This window comes from Zea mays, chromosome 6, assembly GCF_902167145.1.
Source record: "Zea mays cultivar B73 chromosome 6, Zm-B73-REFERENCE-NAM-5.0, whole genome shotgun sequence".
NCBI lineage: Eukaryota > Viridiplantae > Streptophyta > Magnoliopsida > Poales > Poaceae > Zea > Zea mays.
Genome location: NC_050101.1, coordinates 29,008,588 through 29,019,515, shown reverse-complemented (window position 1 = coordinate 29,019,515; position 10,928 = coordinate 29,008,588).

Genomic DNA, 10,928 nt, shown 5'->3' with positions numbered 1-10,928 from the left:
GGAGGGCGCGAAGGCGGCCGGAGCCGGCGACACCAAGTCTTCCTCGGCCGGAACTGCGAAGGTCCGGGAATTGCCTTCGCCGGGGAAGCGTGTTCCCGACTTCGGCACCAATATTAGTGTGGACGATTATCTCGTTGGTAAGTTTTTTTAACTGGTGATACGCTGCAGGATCGGGCGAGGGGCAACTTGTTGTTGTTCCGCCTGTGGTGGCGACCACGGTGTCTGCCGCGGTGCCTGGGGCGAAGGGTGGTGCCTTCAGCGCTGGTGGTGAGATTTCGGCGGTCACTGCCGTCAAGGACGAAGCGGGTGATAGTCGCCTAGAGGGGGGTGAATAGGGCGAAACTGAAATTTACAAATATAAACACAACTACAAGCCGGGTTAGCGTTAGAAATATAAACGAGTCCGCGAGAGAGGGCGCAAAACAAATCGCAAGCGAATAATGAAGTGTGACACGCGGATTTGTTTTACCGAGGTTCGGTTCTTTCAAACCTACTCCCCGTTGAGGAGGCCACAAAGGCCGGGTCTCTTTCAACCCTTCCCTCTCTCAAACGGTCCCTCGGACCGAGTGAGCTTCTCTTCTCAAATCAAAGCCGGGAACAAAACTTCCCCGCAAGGGCCACCACACAATTGGTGCCTCTTGCCTTGATTACAATGGAGTTTTGATCACAAGAACAAGTGAGAAAGAAAAGAAGCAATCCAAGCGCAAGAGCTCGAAAGAACACAAGCAAATCACTCTCTCTAGTCACTATGGCGTATGTGGAATTTGGAGAGGATTTGATCTCTTTGGTGTGTCTAGAATTGAATGCTAGAGCTCTTGTAGTAGTTGGGAAGTGGAAAACTTGGATGCAATGAATGGTGGGGTGGTTGGGGTATTTATAGCCCCAACCACCAAATGTGGCCGTTAGGAGGCTGTCTGTTCGATGGCGCACCGGACAGTCCGGTGCACACCGGACAGTCCGGTGCCCCCTGCCACGTCATCACTGCCGTTGGATTCTGACCGTTGGAGCTTCTGACTTGTGGGCCCGCCTGGATGTCCGGTGCACACCGGACAGGTACTGTTTGATGTCCGGTGTGCCAGCATGGGCGCGCCTGACATCTGCGCGCGCTGCGCGCGCATTTATTGCACCGCAGAGAGCCGTTGGCGCGGACATAGCCGTTGCTCCGGAGACGCACCGGACAGTCCGGTGCACACCGGACAGTCCGGTGAATTATAGTGGACTAGCCGTTGGAGTTTCCCGAAGCTGGCGAGTTCCTGAGGCCGACCTCCCTTGGCGCACCGGACACTGTCCGGTGTACACCGGACAGTCCGGTGAATTATAGCCGAGTCGCCTCTGGAAATTCCCGAAGGTGGCGAGTTTGAGTTTGAGTCCCCCTGGTGCACCGGACAGTCCGGTGCGCCAGACCAGGGGTGCCTTCGGTTGCCCCCTTTGCTCCTTTGTTGAATCCAAAACTTGGTCTTTTTATTGGCTGAGTGTGAACCTTTTACACCTGTATAATCTATACACTTGGGCAAACTAGTTAGTCCAATTATTTGTGTTGGGCAATTCAACCACCAAAATTAATTAGGGACTAGGTGTAAGCCTAATTCCCTTTCAATCTCCCCCTTTTTGGTGATTGATGCCAACACAAACCAAAGCAAATATAGAAGTGCATAATTGAACTAGTTTACATAACGTAAGTGTAAAGGTTGCTTGGAATTGAGCCAATATTAAATACTTACAAGATATGCATGGATTGTTTCTTTTATTTTTAACATTTTGGACCACTTTTACACCACATGTTTTGTTTTTGCAAATTCTTTTGTAAATCCATTTCAAAGATCTTTTGCAAATAGTCAAAGGTAAATGAATAAGAGTTTGCAAAGCATTTTCAAGATTTGAAATTTTCTCCCCCTGTTTCAAATGCTTTTCCTTTGACTAAACAAAACTCCCCCTAAAGGAGATCCACCTCTTAGTGTTCAAGAGGGTTTTGATATATTATTTTGAAATACTACTTTCTCCCCCTTTTTGAACACAATAGGAAAGTCAATTGATAAATATTCAACACTAAGTTTTTGAAATTGGTGGTGGTGCGGTCCTTTTGCTTTGGGCTCATTTCTCCCCCTTTTTGGCATGAATCGCCAAAAACGGAATCATTAGAGCCCTTGAAATAATTTTTTTTTCTTTTGGTCATAAACAAATGAGTTAAGATTATACCAAAGATGAAGTCCTTTTGCTCGCTCCCCCAAAGATGGAGAGTGGCTTGGAGCGACGGCGAAGGATGAGTTACGGAGTGGAAGCCTTTTGTCTTCGCCGAAGACTCCAATTTCCTTTCAATACACCTATGACTTGGTTTGAAATAGACTTGAAAACGCATTAGTCATAGCATACGAAAGAGACATGATCAAAGGTATATTTATGAGCTATGTGTGCAAGCTAGCAAAAGAAATTTCTAGAATCAAGAATATTGAGCTCATGCCTATGTCTGGTAAAAGATTGTTCATCAAGTGGCTTGGTAAAGATATCGGCTAATTGATCTTTAGTGTTAATGTAAGAAATCTCGATATCTCCCTTTTGTTGGTGATCCCTAAGAAAATGATACCGAATGGCTATGTGCTTAGTGCGGCTATGCTCGACAGGATTGTCGGCCATTTTGATTGCACTCTCATTATCACATAGCAAAGGAACTTTGGTTAATTTGTAACCATAGTCCCGCAGGGTCTGCCTCATTCAAAGTAATTGCGCGCAACAATGGCCTGCGGCAATATACTCGGCTTCGGCGGTAGAAAGAGCGACCGAATTTTGCTTCTTTGAAGCCCATGACACCAAGGATCTTCCCAAGAACTGGCAAGTCCCCGATGTGCTCTTCCTATTAATCTTACACCCCGCCCAATCAGCATCGGAATAACCAATCAAATCAAAAGTGGATCCCCGAGGGTACCAAAGCCCAAACTTAGGTGTATAAGCCAAGTATCTCAAGATTCGTTTTACGGCCGTAAGGTGGGATTCCTTAGGGTCGGATTGGAATCTTGCACACATGCAAACGGAAAGCATAATGTCCGGTCGAGATGCACATAAATAAAGCAATGAACCAATCATCGACCGGTATACCTTTTGATTCACGGACTTACCTCCCGTGTCGAGGTCGAGATGCCCATTGGTTCCCATGGGTGTCTTGATGGGCTTGGCATCCTTCATTCCAAACTTGGTTAGAATGTCTTGAGTGTACTTCGTTTGGCTAATGAAGGTGCCCTCTTGGAGTTGCTTGACTTGGAATCCTAGAAAATACTTCAACTCCCCCATCATAGACATCTCGAATTTCTTTGTCATGATCCTACTAAATTCTTCACATGTAGATTCGTTAGTAGACCCAAATATAATATCATCAACATAAATTTGGCATACGAACAAATCATTGTCAAGAGTTTTAGTGAACAAAGTAGGATCGGCCTTGCCGACTTTGAAGCCATTAGCAATAAGGAAATCTCTTAGGCATTCATACCATGCTCTTGGGGCTTGCTTGAGCCCATAAAGCGCCTTAGAGAGCCTATAGACATGGTTAGGGTACTCACTGTCTTCAAAGCCGGGAGGTTGCTCAACATAGACCTCTTCCTTGATTGGTCCATTGAGGAAGGCACTTTTCACGTCCATTTGATAAAGCTTAAAGCCATGGTAAGTAGCATAGGCTAATAATATGCGAATTGACTCAAGCCTAGCTACGGGTGCATAGGTTTCACCGAAATCCAAACCTTCGACTTGGGAATATCCCTTGGCCACAAGTCGTGCTTTGTTCCTTGTCACCACACCATGCTCATCTTGCTTGTTGCGGAAGACCCATTTGGTTCCTACAACATTTTGGTTAGGACGTGGAACTAAATGCCATACCTCATTCCTAGTGAAGTTGTTGAGCTCCTCTTGCATCGCCACCACCCAATCCGAATCTTGAAGTGCTTCCTCCACCCTGTGTGGCTCATAAGAGGAAACAAAAGAGTAATGCTCACAGAAATGTGCAACCCGAGATCGAGTAGTTACCCCCTTATGAATGTCGCCGAGGATGGTGTCGACGGGGTGATCTCTTTGTATTGCTTGGTGGACTCTTGGGTGTGGCGGCCTTTGCTCTTCATCCTCCTTGTCTTGATCATTTGCATCTCCCCCTTGATCATTGCCATCATCTTGAGGTGGCTCATCTTCTTGATTTTGCCCTTCATCAACTTGAGCTTCATCCTCATTTTGAGTTGGTGGAGATGCTTGCATGGAGGAGGACGGTTGATCTTGTGCACTTGGAGGCTCTTCGGATTCCCTAGGACATACATCCCCAATGGACATGTTCCTTAGCGCGATGCACGGAGCCTCTTCATTACCTATTTCATCAAGATCAACTTGCTCTACTTGAGAGCCGTTAGTTTCATCAAACACAACGTCACATGAGACTTCAACTAGTCCAGTGGACTTGTTAAAGACCCTATATGCCCTTGTGTTTGAGTCATAACCAAGTAAAAAGCCTTCTACAGTTTTAGGAGCAAATTTAGATTTTCTACCTCTTTTAACAAGAATAAAGCATTTGCTACCAAAAACTCTAAAGTATGAAATGTTGGGCTTTTTACCGGTTAGGAGTTCATAGGATGTCTTCTTTAGGATTTGGTGAAGATACAACCGGTTGATGGCGTAGCAAGCGGTGTTGACCGCCTCCGCCCAAAACCGATCCGAAGTCTTGTACTCATCAAGCATGGTTCTTGCCATGTCCAATAGAGTTCGATTCTTCCTCTCCACTACACCATTTTGTTGTGGCGTGTAGGGAGAGGAGAACTCATGCTTGATGCCCTCCTCCTCAAGGAAGCCTTCAATTTGAGAGTTCTTGAACTCCGTCCCGTTGTCGCTTCTTATTTTCTTGATCCTTAAGCCGAACTCATTTTGAGCTCGTCTCAAGAATCCCTTTAAGGTCTCTTGGGTTTGTGATTTTTCCTGTAAAAAGAATACCCAAGTGAAGCGAGAATAATCATCCACTATTACAAGACAATACTTACTCCCGCCGATGCTTAAGTAAGCAATCGGTCCGAATAGATCCATGTGGAGTAGCTCAAGCGGCCTGTCGGTCGTCATGATGTTCTTGTGTGGATGATGGACTCCAACTTGCTTCCCCGCCTGGCATGCGCTACAAATCCTGTCTTTCTCAAAATGAACATTTGTTAATCCTAAAATGTGCTCTCCCTTTAGAAGCTTATGAAGATTCTTCATCCCAACATGGGCTAGTCGGCGGTGCCAGAGCCAACCCATGTTAGTCTTAGCAATTAAGCAAGTGTCGAGTTCAGCTCTATCAAAATCTACCAAGTATAGCTGACCCTCTAACACTCCCTTAAATGCTATTGAATCATCACTTCTTCTAAAGACAGTGACACCTACATCAGTGAATAGACAGTTGTAGCCCATTTGACATAATTGGGAAACAGAAAGCAAGTTGTAATCTAAAGAATCTACAAGAAAAACATTGGAAATAGAATGGTCAGGAGATATAGCAATTTTACTCAATCCTTTGACCAAACCTTGATTTCCATCCCCGAATGTGATAGCTCGTTGGGGATCTTGGTTTTTCTCATATGAGGAGAACATCCTTTTCTCCCCTGTCATGTGGTTTGTGCACCCGCTGTCGAGTATCCAACTTGAGCCCCCGGATGCATAAACCTACAAAACAATTTTAGTTCTTGACTTTAGGTACCCAAATGGTTTTGGGTCCTTTGGCATTAGACACAAGAACTTTGGGTACCCAAACACAAGTCCTTGACCCCTTGTGCTTGCCCCCAACATATTTGGCGACTACTTTGCCGGATTTGTTAGTCAACACATAAGAAGCATCAAAAGTTTTAAATGAAATAGCATGATCATTTGATGCATTAGGAGTTTTCTTTCTAGGCAACTTGGCACGGGTTGGTTGCCTAGAGCTAGATGTCTCACCCCTATACATAAAAGCATGGTTAGGGCCAGAGTGAGACTTCCTAGAGTGAATTCTCCTAATTTTGCTCTCGGGATAACCGGCAGGGTACAAAATGTAGCCCTCGTTATCCTGAGGCATGGGAGCCTTGCCCTTAACAAAGTTAGACAAATTTTTAGGAGGGGCATTAAGTTTGACATTGTCTCCCCTTTGGAAGCCAATGCCATCCTTAATGCCAGGGCGTCTCCCATTATAAAGCATGCTACGAGCAAATTTAAATTTCTCATTCTCTAGGTTGTGCTCGGCAATTTTAGCATCTAGTTTTGCTATATGATCATTTTGTTGTCTAATTAAAGCCATATGATCATGAATAGCATCAATATCAACATTTCTACATCTAGTACAAATAGATACATGCTCAACAATAGATGTAGAGGGTTTGCAAGATTTTAATTCTACAACCTTAGCTTGTAATATGTCATTTTTAGTCCTAAGGTCGGAAATAGTAGCATTGCAAACATCAAGATCTTTAGCCTTAACAAGCAATTTCTCATTTTCAATTTTAAGGCTAGCTAGGGAAGCATTCAACTCACTAATCCTAGCAAGTAAATCAACATTATCATCTCTAGGATTTGAAGTTGAAACATTGCAAACATGTGAATCAACCTTAGCATTTAAACTAACATTTTCATTCCTAAGGTTGTCAATCATCTCACGGCAAGTGCTTAGCTCACTAGATAATTTTTCACATTTTTCAATTTCTAGAGCATAAGCATTTTTAACCTTAACATGTTTCTTGTTTTCCTTAATAAGGAGGTCCTCTTGGGAATCCAAAAGGTCATCCTTTTCATGAATAGCACTAACCAATTCATTCAATTTTTCCTTTTGAGCTATGTTAAGGTTGGCAAAAAGGGAACGCAAATTATCTTCCTCATCACTAGCATTGTCATCACTAGAGGATTCATATTTAGTGGAGGATTTAGATTTAACCTTCTTTTTGCCGTCCTTTGCCATGAGGCACTTGTGGCCGACGTTGGGGAAGAGGAGTCCTTTGGTGACGGCGATGTTGGCGGCGTCCTCGTCGTCGGAGGAGTCGCTTGAGCTTTCGTCGGAATCCCACTCCCGACAAACATGGGCATCACCGCCCTTCTTCTTGTAGTATCTCTTCTTCTCCTTCCGCCTCCCCTTCTTGTCGTCACCTCGGTCACTGTCACTAGATATAGGACATTTGGCAATAAAATGACCGGGCTTACCACACTTGTAGCAAACCTTCTTGGAGCGGGACTTGTAATCCTTCCCCCTCCTTTGCTTGAGGATTTGGCGGAAGCTCTTGATGACGAGCGCCATTTCCTCATTGTCGAGCTTGGAGGCGTCTATGGGTTGTCGACTTAGTGTAGACTCCTCCTTCTTCTCCTCCGTTGCCTTGAATGCAACGGGTTGAGCTTCGGATGTGGTGGCATCATCAAGCTCGTTGATCTTCCTCGAGCCTTCGATCATGCACTCAAAACTTACAAAATTTCCGATAACTTCCTCGGGGGTCATTTTAGTATATCTAGGATTACCACGAATTAATTGAACTTGAGTAGGGTTAAGGAAAATAAGTGATCTTAGAATAACCTTAACCACCTCGTGGTCATCCCACTTTACGCTCCCGAGGTTGCGCGCTTGGTTCACCAAGGTCTTGAGCCGATTGTACATGTGTTGTGGCTCCTCTCCTTTGCGAAGCCGGAACCGACCGAGCTCCCCCTCAATCGTTTCCCGCTTGGTGATCTTGGTGAGCTCATCACCTTCATGCGCGGTCTTGAGTAAATCCCAAATCTCTTTTGCGCTCTTCAACCCTTGTACTTTGTTATACTCCTCTCTACTTAGAGAGGCGAGGAGTATTGTTGTTGCTTGAGAGTTGAAGTGCTCGATTTGGGCCACCTCATCCTCATCATATTCCTCATCCCCTACGGATGGTACCTGCGCGCCAAACTCAACAACATCCCATATGCTTTTGTGGAGCGAGGTTAGATGAAATCGCATTAAATCGCTCCACCTAGCGTAATCTTCACCATCAAAAGTTGGTGGTTTGCCTAATGGGACGGAAAGTAAAGGTGTATGTTTGGAAATGCGAGGGTAGCGTAGGGGGATCTTACTATACTTCTTGCGCTCTTGGCGCTTAGAAGTGACGGAGGGCGCATCGGAGTCGGAGGTCGATGTTGATGAAGTGTCGGTCTCGTAGTAGACCACCTTCCTCATCCTCTTGTGCTTGTCGCCTTTCCGATGCGGCTTGTGGGAAGAAGATTTTTCCTTCTTCTCTTTGTGGTGAGAAGAAGATTTCTTCTCCTTCCCTTTGTTGGAGGAGCTCTTCTTCTTCTCCCTCCTTTTGGTGCGGGACTCTTCCGATGAAGTGCTCCCGTGGCTTGTAGTGGGCTTTTCGCCGGTCTCCATCTCCTTCTTGGCGTGATCTCCCGACATCACTTCGAGCGGTTAGGCTCTAATGAAGCACCGGGCTCTGATACCAATTGATAGTCGCCTAGAGGGGGGGTGAATAGGGCGAAACTGAAATTTACAAATATAAACACAACTACAAGCCGGGTTAGCGTTAGAAATATAAACGAGTCCGCGAGAGAGGGCGCAAAACAAATCGCGAGCAAAGAATGAAGTGTGACACACGGATTTGTTTTACCGAGGTTCGGTTCTCTCAAACCTACTCCCCGTTGAGGAGGCCACAAAGGCCGGGTCTCTTTCAACCCTTCCCTCTCTCAAACGGTCCCTCGGACCGAGTGAGCTTCTCTTCTCAAATCAAAGCCGGGAACAAAACTTCCCCGCAAGGGCCACCACACAATTGGTGCCTCTTGCCTTGATTACAATGGAGTTTTGATCACAAGAACAAGTGAGAAAGAAAAGAAGCAATCCAAGTGCAAGAGCTCAAATGAACACGGCAAATCACTCTCACTAGTCACTAGGGCTTTGTGTGGAATTGGAGAGGATTTGATCTCTTTAGTGTGTCTAGAATTGAATGCTAGAGCTCTTGTAGTAGTTGAGAAGTGGAAAACTTGGATGCAATGAATGGTGGGGTGGTTGGGGTATTTATAGCCCCAACCACCAAACTTGACCGTTGGCTGGAGGCGTCTGCTCGATGGCGCACCGGACAGTCCGGTGCACACCGGACAGTCCGGTGCCCCTGCCACGTCATCACTGCCGTTGGATTCTGACCGTTGGAGCTTCTGACTTGTGGGCCCTCCTGGATGTCCGGTGCACACCGGACATGTACTGTTTGATGTCCGGTGCACCGGTATGGGCATGTCTGACGTCTGCGCGCGCTGCGCGCGCATTAAATGCACCGCAGGGAGCCGTTGGCGCCGTAAAGAGCCGTTGCTCCGCTGGTACACCGGACAGTCCGGTGCACACCGGACAGTCCGGTGAATTTTAGCGGAGCGGCTGCCATGCGAACCCGAGGCTGGTGAGTTCCTGAGGCCGACCTCCCTTGGCGCACCGGACACTGTCCGATGTACACCGGACAGTCCGGTGAATTATAGCCGAGTCGCCCTGGAAATTCCCGAAGGTGGCGAGTTTGAGTCTGAGTCCCCTGGTGCACCGGACAGGTACTGTTCACTGTCCGGTGGCACACCGGACAGTCCGGTGCGCCAGACCAGGGGTGCCTTCGGTTGCCCCTTTGCTCCTTTATTGAATCCAAAACTTGGTCTTTTTATTGGCTGAGGGTGAACCTTTTACACCTGTATAATCTACACACTTGGGCAAACTAGTTAGTCCAATTATTTGTGTTGGGCAATTCAACCACCAAAATTATTTAGGAACTAGGTGTGAGCCTAATTCCCTTTCAAGGGCGCATCGGAGTCGGAGGTTGATGTTGATGAAGTGTCGGTCTCGTAGTAGACCACTTTTCTCATCCTCTTGTGCTTGTCGCCTTTCCGATGCGGCTTGTGGGAAGAAGATTTTTCCTTCTTCTCTTTGTGGTGAGAAGAGGAAGACTTTTTCTCCTTCCGTTTGGAGGAGTCCTTCTTCTTCTCCTTCCTCTTGGTGCGGGACTCTTCCGATGAAGTGCTCTCGTGGCTTGTAGTGGGCTTTTCGCCGGTCTCCATCTCCTTCTTGGCGTGATCTCCCGACATCACTTCGAGCGGTTAGGCTCTAATGAAGCACCGGGCTCTGATACCAATTGATAGTCGCCTAGAGGGGGGGTGAATAGGGCGAAACTGAAATTTACAAATATAAACACAACTACAAGCCGGGTTAGCGTTAGAAATATAAACGAGTCCGCGAGAGAGGGCGCAAAACAAATCGCAAGCGAATAATGAAGTGTGACACGCGGATTTGTTTTACCGAGGTTCGGTTCTTTCAAACCTACTCCCCGTTGAGGAGGCCACAAAGGCCGGGTCTCTTTCAACCCTTCCCTCTCTCAAACGGTCCCTCGGACCGAGTGAGCTTCTCTTCTCAAATCAAAGCCGGGAACAAAACTTCCCCGCAAGGGCCACCACACAATTGGTGCCTCTTGCCTTGATTACAATGGAGTTTTGATCACAAGAACAAGTGAGAAAGAAAAGAAGCAATCCAAGCGCAAGAGCTCGAAAGAACACAAGCAAATCACTCTCTCTAGTCACTATGGCGTATGTGGAATTTGGAGAGGATTTGATCTCTTTGGTGTGTCTAGAATTGAATGCTAGAGCTCTTGTAGTAGTTGGGAAGTGGAAAACTTGGATGCAATGAATGGTGGGGTGGTTGGGGTATTTATAGCCCCAACCACCAAATGTGGCCGTTAGGAGGCTGTCTGTTCGATGGCGCACCGGACAGTCCGGTGCACACCGGACAGTCCGGTGCCCCCTGCCACGTCATCACTGCCGTTGGATTCTGACCGTTGGAGCTTCTGACTTGTGGGCCCGCCTGGATGTCCGGTGCACACCGGACAGGTACTGTTTGATGTCCGGTGTGCCAGCATGGGCGTGCCTGACATCTGCGCGCGCTGCGCGCGCATTTATAGCACCGCAGAGAGCCGTTGGCGCGGACATAGCCGTTGCTCCGG